The sequence below is a fragment of the Triticum aestivum genome, chromosome 2A, assembly GCF_018294505.1.
Source record: "Triticum aestivum cultivar Chinese Spring chromosome 2A, IWGSC CS RefSeq v2.1, whole genome shotgun sequence".
Classification (NCBI taxonomy): Eukaryota; Viridiplantae; Streptophyta; class Magnoliopsida; order Poales; family Poaceae; genus Triticum; species Triticum aestivum.
Genome location: NC_057797.1, coordinates 17,689,793 through 17,704,110, shown reverse-complemented (window position 1 = coordinate 17,704,110; position 14,318 = coordinate 17,689,793).

Here is a 14,318-nt window from a genome sequence, read left to right as displayed (position 1 = left end):
ATGGATTGAGTATATTGTTTCCATTTTCTTAGATGCATAAGCTCGTAAACGTTCATTATTTGGACAAGTCGACATTTATGCTTGGAAATGACGATGAAGGGGAAGATGCTATGGTTTTTGACACCAGTCCAAGCTTTGATGATCTTGTAGTTCAAGTGAGAAGCGTCTTACATTGGAATGACCCAAATGCCGAGGTTAAGCTTATTGGGAGGTATGACGTTGGATTGGGAGTAAAGTCCCGATTAAAGAGTATGCCCATCACCTCCCAATTGCATTGGAATGTGTACAAGGAAAAAGTAGACGCATCACAATACAAGTCTCTTGACATCTTTGCCACAAAGGTTGATCCTCCTCCTCCTCTGCAAATTGATCTCAACCGCAATGCATCCTTCCCCATGCATGATGACAGTGCCGAGGTGGATGTCCCCAATTCTTCTAGCCAACCACCAAGTAGCCAACCCAATGAAGATCATATCAATGCTAGCGCCGTAGTACTCCGTCATGATGCTATTCCTCATGTTGAAGAAGATGTTATTACTCATGTTGATGATGATGCTATTGTTGCTCTAGAGGAGGATGTTTACTCGGAGAATGAAGAGATCCATTACAATCCAATTGGTAACTTGGATGTCATTGTGCGGCAACAAGACATGGACCGTACCCTCCCTTATAACCGTATGTGTGGGTATAACTCGGATGACGAGGGTTCGGAGGAAGAGTTGGATGAGGATGGGTTGACTGCGCAAGAAAAATGAAATCTACAAGAAGGTAACCGGCAAGGAGAGAGGGCCGCCTTTGTTTAGAGATGTGAGTCTTGCGGACAATGCAGTCGTTGATGGTGGGATGAGATTATGGTTGTCCGAGCCAACGCCGTGCCCCAAATTCAGTGATCCTCGACCAGAAAATGAGGATGAGAATGCTCATTTGAAGAAAGGCATCAAGTTTGGTTCTTTGGTAGAGTTCAAGATATGGTTGCGTGACTATGCCATTAGGAACCATAGGCCGTTTGTTGTTGGTCATTCAAATAAAAAACTTCGGTACACGGTCAAATGTGACAAAGAAGGTTGCAAATGGATGGTCCGCGGTAGAAAAATCAAAGAAACCGGGCAATGGGTCTTGAAGAGTCATGTTGGCACTCACACGTGCGTACCCCCGGACAAGGCCGACCAAAGCAAAGGACACCGTCAACTCACGTCGGAGTATCTAGGATACAAATTGTTGCATCAAATAGCACATGATCCAACCGTGAAGGTCAAGTTTCTCATGTCTTCGATTGAGGAACAATTCGGACACCCGGTCAAGTACGGGAAGGCATGGATGGCGAAGGCAAACACTATTAGGATGTTGCATGGTGATTATGAGGCCGCATATAACATTCTCCCCAAGATGTTGGCAGCCATTGCTCATCGAAACCCGAGAATGTGCCATCGGGTGGAGTCAATTGACGGAGTGTTTCGTCGTGCCTTCTGGAGCTTTGGACAATGCATTGATGCATTCACGTATTGTCGCCCGGTGTTGTCTATAGATGGTACATTCTTGACCGGCAAATACAAGGGCACATTGATGGTGGCGATGGCCCACTCTTCAAATGATAACGTGTTGCCGGTGGCATTTGCCTTGGTGCCTTCGGAGCACGATGATAATTGGGAGTGGTTCATGGGGCATGTGAGAAGCAAGGTGATAGGCAAGCGAGAGGTATGCATTATATCGGATCGCCATCATGGGATTCTCAAAGCAATAGACGTTGATATTCCCGATCTTCCAAAGCTTCAACACCGTTGGTGCATGAGACACTTTGTTGCAAACTTTTACCGGGCATGCAAGAGCAAGGAGTTTTGCAAAGACCTTACCCTTGTTTGCGTTGCATTCAACACCGCCACATTCAAGACCTGATATGATAAACTCCTCAAGGCTTTGGAGAAGAACAAAGGGGGGAAAGAATTCTTGGTTAGGCACTTTCCGGAGAAGGAAAAGTGGTCACGCGCTTACAATGAAGGAGGTATGCGATATGGGGACATGACAAGCAACATGGTAGAATGCTTCAACAATGTGTTGAAGGGTGTCCGTTCCTTGCCGGTGATCGCAATACTCAAGTACACTTTCATCAAGCTCAATGAGTACTTCCTAAAGCATTCTGCAAGCACGGCCAAGTGGATTGGGGAAAAGATGGACTATCCATTAAAGGTTCATGATTGGTTGTTGCATCAAGCGCGCAAGTCTGCCAAACAACAAGTGATCACATATAATGAAAAAGAAATGATCTATCAAATCGATGAGCCGGGTGGGACAACAAGGGACGGTAGGTCTTACGGTGGAGTTGCTTACGAGGTGCGCCTAAAAAACCGTTGGTGCCAGCTGTGTGAGAGGCCACACAAGTATCATTGGCCTTGATCGCATTTGATGACCGCAGCACGGGTGAGAAACATGAACGTATCCGATGGCACAACGGTGCGGTTGCACGAGTTTACATTGGAACGAACAAGTTTGACGTGGGCGCCTCGGTTCAATCCTTTCCTTGATGCCTCACAGTGGCCTGAGTATGTTGGGCCAGACATTGTGCCAGATCCCGCACTCATGGTGCCTATGAGGGGAAGAAGAAGAAAGAAGAGATTCCGGAGTGACATGGATGATCTAGCTGGATACACCGGAATGAAGCAATTTGGTAGTGGTCATTTCATGGAGCCACCAGTAAACAACAATTGTGGAGAATGCAATGACACATGACACAACGTTAGGACATGCAAGAAACCAAGAACCAACACGGGCACTAGTCAAACACGTGGACGGAGCTGTAGCCTTGGAGGGGGCCGTGGCCGTGGAGGAAGGGCTAGCATTGGAGGGGGCCGCGGCCGTGGAGGAAGGACTAGCCTTGGAGGGAGCCGTGGCCGTGGAGGAAGGACTAGCCTTGTAGGGGCCCGTGGCCGTGTATCCGGTGGTTCTAGGACACGTCGGGTTGATAGGGGAAGGCCTATCGACGTTTTGCTCAATCCGGATGGTTGAAATAATGTGAATGGTACTACTTTTAATATGTCCATGCATGTGTTGATATATTTGCCCCTTTACATGTCAATGTGTTCATATTTAAACTTAACATTTTTTTATTTGTTGTAGGGCATGGCTTCATCCGGTTCCATGACGAGGCCACCGTGTGCTCACCATGAAGACATGCCACACAAGTGGAAGGACACATCTTTGGACAAGGTGAAGGAGAAGGATGTGAAGATTCCGCCATGTTGGTGTGGAGATGTTTGCAAGGTGAAGGAGTCCATCGACCAAAAGAAGTCATGGACCGAAGGAAGGAGATATTTTGTTTGCCCCAATTATGCTTACGATCGTGCGCTTCCAACTAACGCCTATGACCTTCCACCGGTATGCTAGAGAAGTAACATGTTACTCTCAAATGTGTGTCAGCACTAACATCCGTTTTATATGCAGTCACCGCCTCCTCTATGCAAGTACTTCAGCTAGATAGATCATGAAGTGCCAAAAGATATCCAAAAGGACCAATTAGAAGTTGTTTTAGGCGCCAGCGGCTGTCCGAAGAAAGGTTTCAAAGAGGCTTGGAGGAAGAGCGTCGTCAGAAAGAGAGGATGGAGCGGAAGCAACGCGAGGAGGAGAGGGCACGCCAAGCGAAGCTTGCTCGTGAGGAGGAGAGGGCAAGAAACCTTGCAAGAGCTCGCAAGGCACAAGAGGAGGATGAGGCACGTGACAGGAAGGGGAAATGGCCCCGTATGACTCAGTAAAGCCTTCGCTTCGGTGGACTCGTCATGTAACCGGACGAAGCCATGCCAAATTTATCATGAACTATGTACTACTAAGGCAAGAAGCCATGTGTCGTGAACTTGTCGTGAATGAATTTGCCATGTATTGAATTTGTCGTGAACTTTAATTTGTCAGCAATTTCTATGATTTGTCAGCAATTCATGTGATGATTTTATTTATAAACTGTTGTGCCGAGAAGGAGAGGGGCAGAACAGAGGATTACTCTGTTTTTAAGCCTACCGCCATAGTCTACGGCGGTAGGTTGTTGTACCCTACCGCCAGACCCCCTGGCGGTAGGTGGTGGCAAAGTTTCTGTGACGAAAAGGCCACAAGCCCTAGCGGTAGGCTACTGTACCCTACCGCCAGAACGCGTGGCGGTAGGGGGTCCATATCTTCTGTGACGAGAAACGCCAGCGCCCTGGCGGTAGGGCTGACCTACCGCCACAGCCGACGGCGGTAAGGTCGACCCTACCGCCAGGGCGCTAGCGTTTTCTGTCACAAAAGATATGGACCCCCTACCGCCACGCGTTCTGGCGGTAGGGTCCAGCATCCTACCGCCAGGGCCTGTGACGGTAGGGTTTGGTCCCTCCTTTTCTCCCCTGTTTTGCTCCATGTGTCGAATGTTTGTATAATATATCCAATTCAAATATTAGAATGATCATCTCGCAAGCACATACATAACTCAACTCAACATAGTTCATTACATTCACGAATAACAAATGTTCAAACTTATTAAAACATGACCCAGTTCGGATGACATCGTTTGAAACTAATAACTCATGCTCAACGACACATTTTCTAAACAGGTAACATATTTCTCATACTTATCAGACGTTCAATTTGATCGTCACGCGCTTGATTATGCTTCAGTTGAAAGTCTGTGGATCCTGCCCAATGACCCAACACACCATTCCTTTCACGGAACCAAGCCCATGCAGCACGGCGAGCGGGATTCTCTGACACGCCCTGTTTGATTTCCCATCCTATGACCTGCCCGGGTTTCCTCAAGTCCATCTCACGGAATTCTTCTTTGCTTGAAGTGAACGCAATCTCAACTGCCAAAGCGTGTCTGCAAGCATATTCCCGGTCTTGCAGCTGATCAAGCATCCTCTCTTTCTCCTTCACAAGCTTTCGGAATGCTTTTTTCTCCTTAGCATCAGAAGGTTCCTCGATAAAGTGATACTTGCTGAAATCCTTCATGGTTGCATTTGCCTCATCACAACTCTTCAACCATGCTTCACATTCCTTCTTCAAGCAACGGTGTCGCTCCGCCATGATCTTCTCACACGCTATGTTCATAGTCATGGATCGATTGTCCATCCTACATGAATATACGGGTGTAAGATGACATAAACAAAAACATAAAATAAATTAAGTAGAGTACAACACTTGGTTACTTGATATGACATACAACACCAAGTTCTTAATGAGTTCAAATGTTAAGGGTACAAGTCATAGTAGTTCAAACGACGACCAAGCATAGGGTACATGTCATTACAGTCCAAATGACAAAGATTACATAGCCTCATGCAATTCTATGCGGCGTACGGTCCCGGGTTGCAACAAATAACATCATTTCTTTCTTTGACCCATGCCCAACGAGATGCCTGGTTCTCTGATGGCTTCTCGCCCCTCGTTGGTTATCCCAAGTGTAAGGTTTGAGATGCAGCGTAGCGGTAGTTTTCCCTTGGCAAAGATGCCCAGGATCGAATCCCCAGAGACTCCCAGTTTCAACAAAAAGGTGTCAATCGCTAACGGCACCGTGGATTAGCAATCAACGTGGACCTGCACACAGATACAAATAACTTTGTCCCCAACGAGTACAGAGAGGTTGTCAATCCCTCCGGCCTTGTAGTTTACAAAGGATTAAACGCAAGTGATAATGGTGATGGATATGGCTGCGAAAAGTAAATAAAAGCGGAAAGTAAATAGCGATGTGATCAATCATAGGAATATGGACCGGGGCGCCATGACGTTCACTAGTGATGTCTCTCTCCCAAAAGACGATAAAACAGCTATGCGAGGTAAACAAATTACAGCTGGGCAATTGACAGGATTATGTGCGCAAACCAATGCTAACTATATTGCAAGATAGGTTGAGGTTCAAAGCATGGGCAGTACGCCAAGGTAAGTAGACCGAAATCCATCTGCATCTACTACTAATCATCCACCTTGAGATATCTATCCAGAACATCTCACTGGTATTAAGTTGCGAGCCCCACCCAAAGTGTAAACTCAAAGCAACAGACAACTGCATTAAAATAACTTTGCGTAAAGTAAACAATCCTTGCGCCCGCGGGCACAAGCACCGTTGTTTTCCCCCTTGTGGCAATAGCACATCCCCTAGACTCATGTTTCTGTCACTCAAGCTAGTCATCGAGGGGCATGAACCCACAATCAAGCATAACGTTCCCTCTTGGAGTTACTACCTACTACTCGGCGAAAGCAATAAATAGCAACGGAGAACATGCAAGAATTACTTACGAACATAAATATAAAAGAGGTAAATCAAATATATTACTCAAACATAATCGGAACATAATCTCACAATCCATCGGATCCCAGCAAACTCATCATAGCAACAGCATAAGGATTACATATGTGCGTCGATCATGTAGGGCAGCTCACGAGGTCTAATTAGTGAAGCACAAGAACGGGAGGAGAACATCACATAGCTACTGGTCATGGACCCATGGTCCAAGGGAGACTACTCACGCATCATCCGGGAGGCGTCCATGGTGGTGGAGAAGGTCCCGGTGGTGATCCTCCCCTCCGGCAGGGTGCCGGGAAGAGTTCTCCTGGCGCTCCCGATCTTGGAAGCGCGGCGGCGGCGGAACAGAGATGAGATCGCGAAAAAGGGTTCCCGTCCCGAGGGTTTCGAGACGCGTGTTAAATATAGGCCAAAGGGTGACGTCAGAAGGCACCTGGGGGGCCCAGGCGCCCCCCCGGCGCGGCTAGGAGGGGGGCCGCGCCACCAGGGCGCCTCGAGCCCTGGTGGCCCCCCTCCGGCTCTCCTTCGGGGTCCTGGAAGGTTCCGGAACGCTGATTTTTTATATATTTTTTCTGGAATTTTTCTGGCACTTTTCGTAATGGAAAAACCTGAAAACAAAAACAGCAGAAAACAGAAACTGGCACTGGGGTGCACTGAGTTAATAGGCTAGTCCATATATGATCAAAATTGTATAGAAGTGTATAAATATCATAGCAATATCACCCAAAAGAGGCATGGAGCAAGCAGAAATTATGGATACGTTTTGGACGTATCAACATCCCCAAGCTTAATGCCTGCTCGTCCTCGAGTAGGTAAATGATAACAAGAATAATTTCTGTGGTGACATGCTATCAACCATATAGGACTTTTCATAGTCACATGATAAAAGCTTTCAGAGACAATGATTCTATAGTAATTAAGTTGCCTTGAGAAAATCTCAAAGAACTAAAAGTTTTACAACATGAAACTGAAGCATCAAATAGATTTGTAATGAGCATGGTATGTAAATATGATAAAGGGATATCTCGCTTGCCCCCTTTAGTGAAGCAAAACATAAATGCAAGGGCACCTCCAAGGTTTAAGTGACGACTAGATACAATGATTTCATAATAAACGATATCACAACCATGCAAAAGACAATGCTACTTTGGGACAATGCACATTACACTCAGAATGACAACCATGCTCTCAATAGTCGGTGCTTTTTTTTAAAAGAAGGTGGAGACTCTCGAACCGTGGCTTTTTTTGGCAAGGTTGAAAACCCGTAGTCGGAAACAAAGACAAAGCATGTACCAGAGCTCTTGGTTTTAAAAACAGGGGTAATAATTTTTTTTTTGGATATGCATGTTTTGTCAACGAATGCTAGCAGCTAACCAAATTACTTCTTGAGCTGGACAAGTTTCGAGGAATGGCTCCCGAATGAGGATCATAACATCCTATTAATCCCCTTTGTTTATCACTGCCAAAGTTTTCTGATTTCTCATGAACAAAGCGTCAAGGAAGATTCGTTTGTTATATTAATTTTTAATGAGCCGGGCGCACTCAATGCCAATTCCTTCTCATATTATGGGTTGCACATTATACATGCAATCCCGGGGTGAAGCTTGTCCAACTTAAAAAGATCATGAATTAACCACTACTTCCTCATAAACTTAAAACCGAGGCACAAAATAGGAACTTTATTTGAATATTTCGAGATGGTACACGAAAGTCTTCGTTAGGAATGGCAGGTAAATACCATGTATAGGAAGGTATGGTGGACTCATATGGCATAACTGGTTTAAAGGATTTGGATGCACAAGCAGTCAGTCCGCTTAGTACAGGCGAAGGCTAGCAAAAGACTGGGAGCGACCAACTAAGAGAGCAATGGCGGTCATAATCATGCAGAGCGACAAAGCAACATTGAATCAAGCATGGTAGTTATATCGCTACTCAGAAATAAAAGATCATCAAGGCTTGACAGACTTTCTTTATAGTCTTAAATATGCGTGAGCATACGCCAAGTCAATCAAAATAAATTCTCGAAGGAAGATATCACTAACCATACCACATCATATTCAAAACAAATCATGTTGGTACTCCAATATCACATTGGAAACCCTCCATCTATTTGAAACTAACCATAAGCAAACATGAATTACCAAGCAACATCATGGATGTAGCATCTTTATCATAGACATATCAATTATTGCAACAGAAGCAAACTCTCTTAATGAGATAATCATGATGACATAGAGAGTTCAAGCAACCAACTAAACAAAAGCTCTTTAAAAAGATAAGCATGACAACTAAGAGCTGAGCAAGGTAGTAGCTATTGAAAGACAAAGAACACACACAGCAAGGATAGACATAAAAATTCCATGTTATGTTCTAGGTAGAAGTGGAGCGTGTTTATCTTCCACATAAAGTAAGCTGAGTTCCGACTCGTTATTAAAAGCTAAAGAAAACTAAAAGCAAGACTCTCCAAGCATAGCACATAACACATGAAGTGATAAAAATATAGTGGAACGAAAGACGAACTGATAATGTCGATGGAGAAGGGGATGCACGGGGGCATCCCCAAGCTTAGACGCTTGAGTCTTCTTGAATATTTCTTGGGGGTTCATGGGGGCATCCCCAAGCTTGAGCGCTTGACACTCCTGAATCTTTTCATCATCTTCCCTCGCACACTTGAAAACTCCCTTCATACACAACTCATCATAATCTGATTAGCGAGGTTAGTACCCACAATATTATAATTGTTCCTTGCTGGAAATAAAGATATTCTTGAAAGTATACTGTTTCTCTAGATTGCCATAAGGTTTTTGCAAAGAATAAGCAAGCTTAAGGCTCGCAAAATGAAGGAAAGGCAAAACAGTACAGAATCTGTGAAAAACAGACCAGCAGGCAGTAAATGATTTTTTCGGGGCACTTATGCAACTCCAATCAAAAAACTCAGAACAGATGCCTGAAAGACAATTATATAGAGAACGCTTTGGAAAAAATTCAGACCAAAAATATGATCTGGTGATTTTATGCGAATTGTTCTGTACGGGGACAGAATCTGTTTCCTGGACAGCACGTCACAACTCTTGATCTTTCCTGCAATCAGAGGCTATACTTGGCACAAAACTGAAAAGTAAAGATACAATGATGATGCTACTGTAGTAACAACATCAAGACACAACAAAAGCAAAAATAAAATTTTATTCATTTGGGTTGCCTCCCAAAAGCGCTTTCTTTTATGCCTTTAAGCTAGGCATAATGCATAGAGGAATCAATAACCATCATAATAATCGGAGTTATAAATTGCTTCAAATGGTTCCTCAACAAGTTCACTTTTGTTCCTCCTAGGAAAGGGGTACACACCTTTTGCCTTCCCGCGTAAGCGGATTTGTCCCTTACCTATATCGATGAAGCCTTTAACTGCTCGGAGGAAGTCCCTTCCAAGCACTATATTTCCTTGGTTTGGCTCCATGATGAAGAAATCAATCATTGCAATCCCTTTAAGGAATTTAACTGGCACATCTTTTATTCTTCCCTGAATTTCAGAAATATCTCCATTAGTGTGTTCATGATAAGATGATGATCTTTCCATATCAAATTTTAAAGAGTCATGAACAATTTTTGGCATAGTAGAAACCATAGATCCAATATCACAGTAAGCAAGGAAGTCTTGATTAGAAATACTAATCCTAGCAAAAGGCTCCCAATCATTGTCCGTTTCCAAAATATCTCTCTTATTGGGTTTAGGTTTCTCTACCTTCATTAAGTCTAGAGCATCCATTCTTTTCTCAATAGTGGCAAGTCTATCTATGACAGTATCAAAGCTATGATCATAAACAAAGTAACTAGATAGACCATGTATAATTTCAAGAGCTCTAGCTTCATCACACTCTAGGAAATCTCCTTCAGCTATAATATCAAGAGAGTGTTTACACCATTTAAAAAGGCCATGGTAAAAATTTCTAAGCACAATTTTTATAGGTATCCAAGGCATAATTCTTCTATGTGCATCAGAAATTCCATCCCATGCCTTCTTCATATTTTCTCCATCCCTTTGATGGAAATCTAGAACTTCTGATTCCCTCAAAGCACCAAATCCTGACATGCTTGACTAAACAGAAAGGACTACTAGCAAGTAATTTTTTTTTGTAATTTTTGATAAAGGACACTAAAGCAAAAACTGAAAAGTAAACTAGCAAGACTAAAAAACAAAGGTAAAAGATAGCGTGCAACTCCCCTATCTCGAAGAGTGGAGTCCCCGGCGACGGCGCCAGAAAACAGGCTTGATGGCTTCTCACCCCTCGTTGGTTACCCCAAGTGTAAGGTTTGAGATGCAGCGTAGCGGTAGGTTTCCCTTGGCAAAGATACCAAGGATCGAATCCCCAGAGACTCCCAGTTTCAACAAGAAGGTGTCAATCGGTAACGGCACCGTGGATTAGCAATCAACGTGGACCTGCACACAGATACAAATAACTTTGTCCCCAACGAGTACAGAGAGGTTGTCAATCCCTCTGGCCTTGTAGTTTACAAAGGATTAAACGCAAGTGATAATGGTGATGGATATTGCTGCGAAAAATAAATAAAAGCAGAAAGTAAATAGCGATGTGATCAATGATAGGAATATGGACCGGGGCGCCATGACGTTCACTAGTGATGTCTCTCTCCCAAAAGACGATAAAACAGCTATGCGAGGTAAACAAATTACAGCTGGGCAATTGACAGGATTATGTGCGCAAACCAATGCTAACTATATTGCAAGATAGGTTGAGGTTCAAAGCATGGGCAGTACACCAAGGTAAGTAGACCGAAATCCATCTGCATCTACTACTAATCATCCACCTTGAGATATCTATCCAGAACATCTCGCTGGTATTAAGTTGCGAGGCCCACCCAAAGTGTAAACTCAAAGCAACAGACAACTGCATTAAAATAACTTTGCGTAAAGTAAACAATCCTTGCGCCCGCGGGCACAAGCACCGTTGTTTTCCCCCTTGTGGCAACAGCACATCCCCTAGACTCATGTTTCTGTCACTCAAGCTAGTCATCGAGGGGCATGAACCCACAATCAAGCATAAAGTTCCCTCTTGGAGTTACTACCTACTACTCGGCGAAAGCAATAAATAGCAACGGAGAACATGCAAGAATTACTTACGAACATAAATATAAAAGAGGTAAATCAAATATATTACTCAAACACAATCTGAACATAATCTCACAATCCATCGGATCCCAGCAAACTCATCATAGCAACAGCATAAGGATTACATATGTGCCTCGATCATGTAGGGCAGCTCACGAGGTCTAATTAGTGAAGCACAAAAACGGGAGTAGAACATCACATAGCTACTGGTCATGGACCCATGGTCCAAGGGAGACTACTCACGCATCATCCGGGAGGCGTCCATGGTGCTGGAGAAGGTCCCGGTGGTGATCCTCCCCTCCGGCAGGGTGCCGGGAAGAGTTCTCCTGGCGCTCCCGATCTTGGAAGCGCGGCCGCGGCGGAACAGAGATGAGATCGCGAAAAAGGGTTCCCGTCCCGAGGGTTTCGAGACGCGTGTTAAATATAGGCCAAAGGGTGACGTCAGAAGGCACCTGGGGGGCCCAGGCGCCCCCCCCGGCGCGGCCAGGAGGGGGGCCGCGCCACCAGGGCGCCTGGAGCCCTGGTGGCCCCCCTCCGGCTCTCCCTCGGGGTCCTAGAAGGTTCCGGAACGCTGATTTTTTATATATTTTTTCTGGAATTTTTCTGGCAGTTTTCGTAATGGAAAAACCTGAAATACAAAAACAGCAGAAAACAGAAACTGGCACTGGGGTGCACTGAGTTAATAGGTTAGTCCATATATGATCAAAATTGTATGGAAGTGTATAAATATCATAGCAATATCACCCAAAAGAGGCATGGAGCAAGCAGAAATTATGATACGTTTTGGACGTATCATTCTCATCCGAGGAGAATGGTTGGCAAACTAACCAATCAATGACCTGACCATGATTGCCCATGTCTATCTCAACATATTCTGTCGTTGTCGCACACAATGTAATTTGCATTGCAAGATCACGCCTACAATTTTTTTCCGCCGTCTTGAGCTTCTTAATCAGCCTCTCCTTTTTTGTTATAAATTTTTCGGAACGGTCTTTATTGAAATAATTATATAAAAAGGCCCTACGCTCCGCATTCAACGCATCAATGGCTTCGATCCACAAGTTCATCTTTTCCTCAATCAATTTGCGTTCACGGTTCGCCGCCGCCTCAACAAAAGTTTCAAAGAAAACGAACAGTGCCATCCTACAATTCGAAAAGTTGCTATTAAAGTAACTTAGCTTTAATTGCTTTCTTAAGCCTAACCTAATCCCCATTATGTACATTAAGATTAGCACTAGATCTAGGCACACAAACTTTTCTACAAGCAATTCTAAGCACATCATACATAAGGAAATCACAAACATAAACCTAAATGGATCATAGTAATTGATTAGACCACACCAAAATGATGAGCTAGGGTTTGCAATCAAATGAGCAAATGCAAAGTAAACAAAGATATCAACCAATCAAAATGAGGGGAAATGAGAGAGTGATGGCTTCTCGCCCCTCGTTGGTTACCCCAAGTGTAAGGTTTGAGATGCAGCGTAGCGGAAGTTTTCCCTTGGCAAAGATACCAAGGATCGAATCCCCAGAGACTCCAAGTTTCAACGAGAAGGTGTCAATCGCTAACGGCACCGTGGATTAGCAATCGACGTGGACCTGCACACAAAACAAATACCTTCGTCCCCAACGAGTACAGAGAGGTTGTCAATCCCTCCGGCCTTGTAGTTTACAAAGGGTTAAAACGCAAGTGATAATGGTGATGGATAGTGCTGCGGAAAGTAAAAGCGGAAAGTAAAAACAACGGAAAGTAAATAGCAAAGTGACCAATGATGTGAACATGGACCGGGGCGCCATGACGTTCACTAGTGATGTCTCTCCCAAAAGACGATAAAACAGCTATGCGAGGTAAACAAATTACAGCTGGGCAATTGACAGGATTATGACTGCTAACCATATTGCAAGATTGGTCGAGGTTCAGAGCATGGGCAGTACGCCAAGGTAAGTAGACCGAAATCCATCAGCATCTACTACTAATCATCCACCTTGAGATATCTATCCAGAACATCTCGCTGGTATTAAGTTGCGAGCCCCACCCAAAGTGTAAACTCAAAGCAACAGACAACTGCATTAAAATAACTTTGCGTAAAGTAAACAATCCTTGCGCCCGCGGGCACAAGCACCGTTGTTTTCCCCCTTGTGGTAATAGCACATCCCCTAGACTCATGTTTCTGTCACTCAAGCTAGTCATCGAGGGGCATGAACCCACAATCGAGCATAACGTTCCCTCTTGGAGTTACAATCTACTACTCGGCCAAAGCAATAAACGGTAACGGAGAACAAGCAAGAATTACTCACGAACTAAAATATAAAAGGGATTAATCAAATATATTACTCAAATACAATCTGAACATAGTCTCACAATCCATCGGATCCCAGCAAACTCATCATAGCAACAGCATAAGGACTACATATATGCCTCGATCATGTAGGGCAGCTCACGAGGACTAATTAGTGAAGCACAAGAACGGGAGGAGAACATCACATAGCTACTGGTCGTGGACCCATGGTCCAAGGGAGACTACTCACGCATCATCCGGGAGGAGTCCATGGTGGTGGAGAAGGTCCCGGTGGTGATCCTCCCCTCCGGCAGGGTGCCGGGAAGAGTTCCCCTGGCGCTCCCGATCTTGGAAGCGCGGCGGCGGCGAAACAGAGATGCGATCGTGGAAAAGGGTTCCCGTCCCGAGGGTTTCGAGACGTGCTTTAAATATACGCCAAAGGGTGGCGTCATAAGGCCTCCGGGGTGCCCAGGCGGCCCCACGGCGCGGCCTAGGGGGGGGCCGCGCCACCAGGTCGCCTTGGCGCCTGGTGGCCCCCCTCCGGCTGAGCTTCGGGGTTCCAGAAGGTTCCGAAACGCTGATTTTTTATATATTTTTTCTGGAATTTTTCTGACAGTTTTCGTGATGGAAAAACCTGAAATACAAAAACAGCAGAAAACAG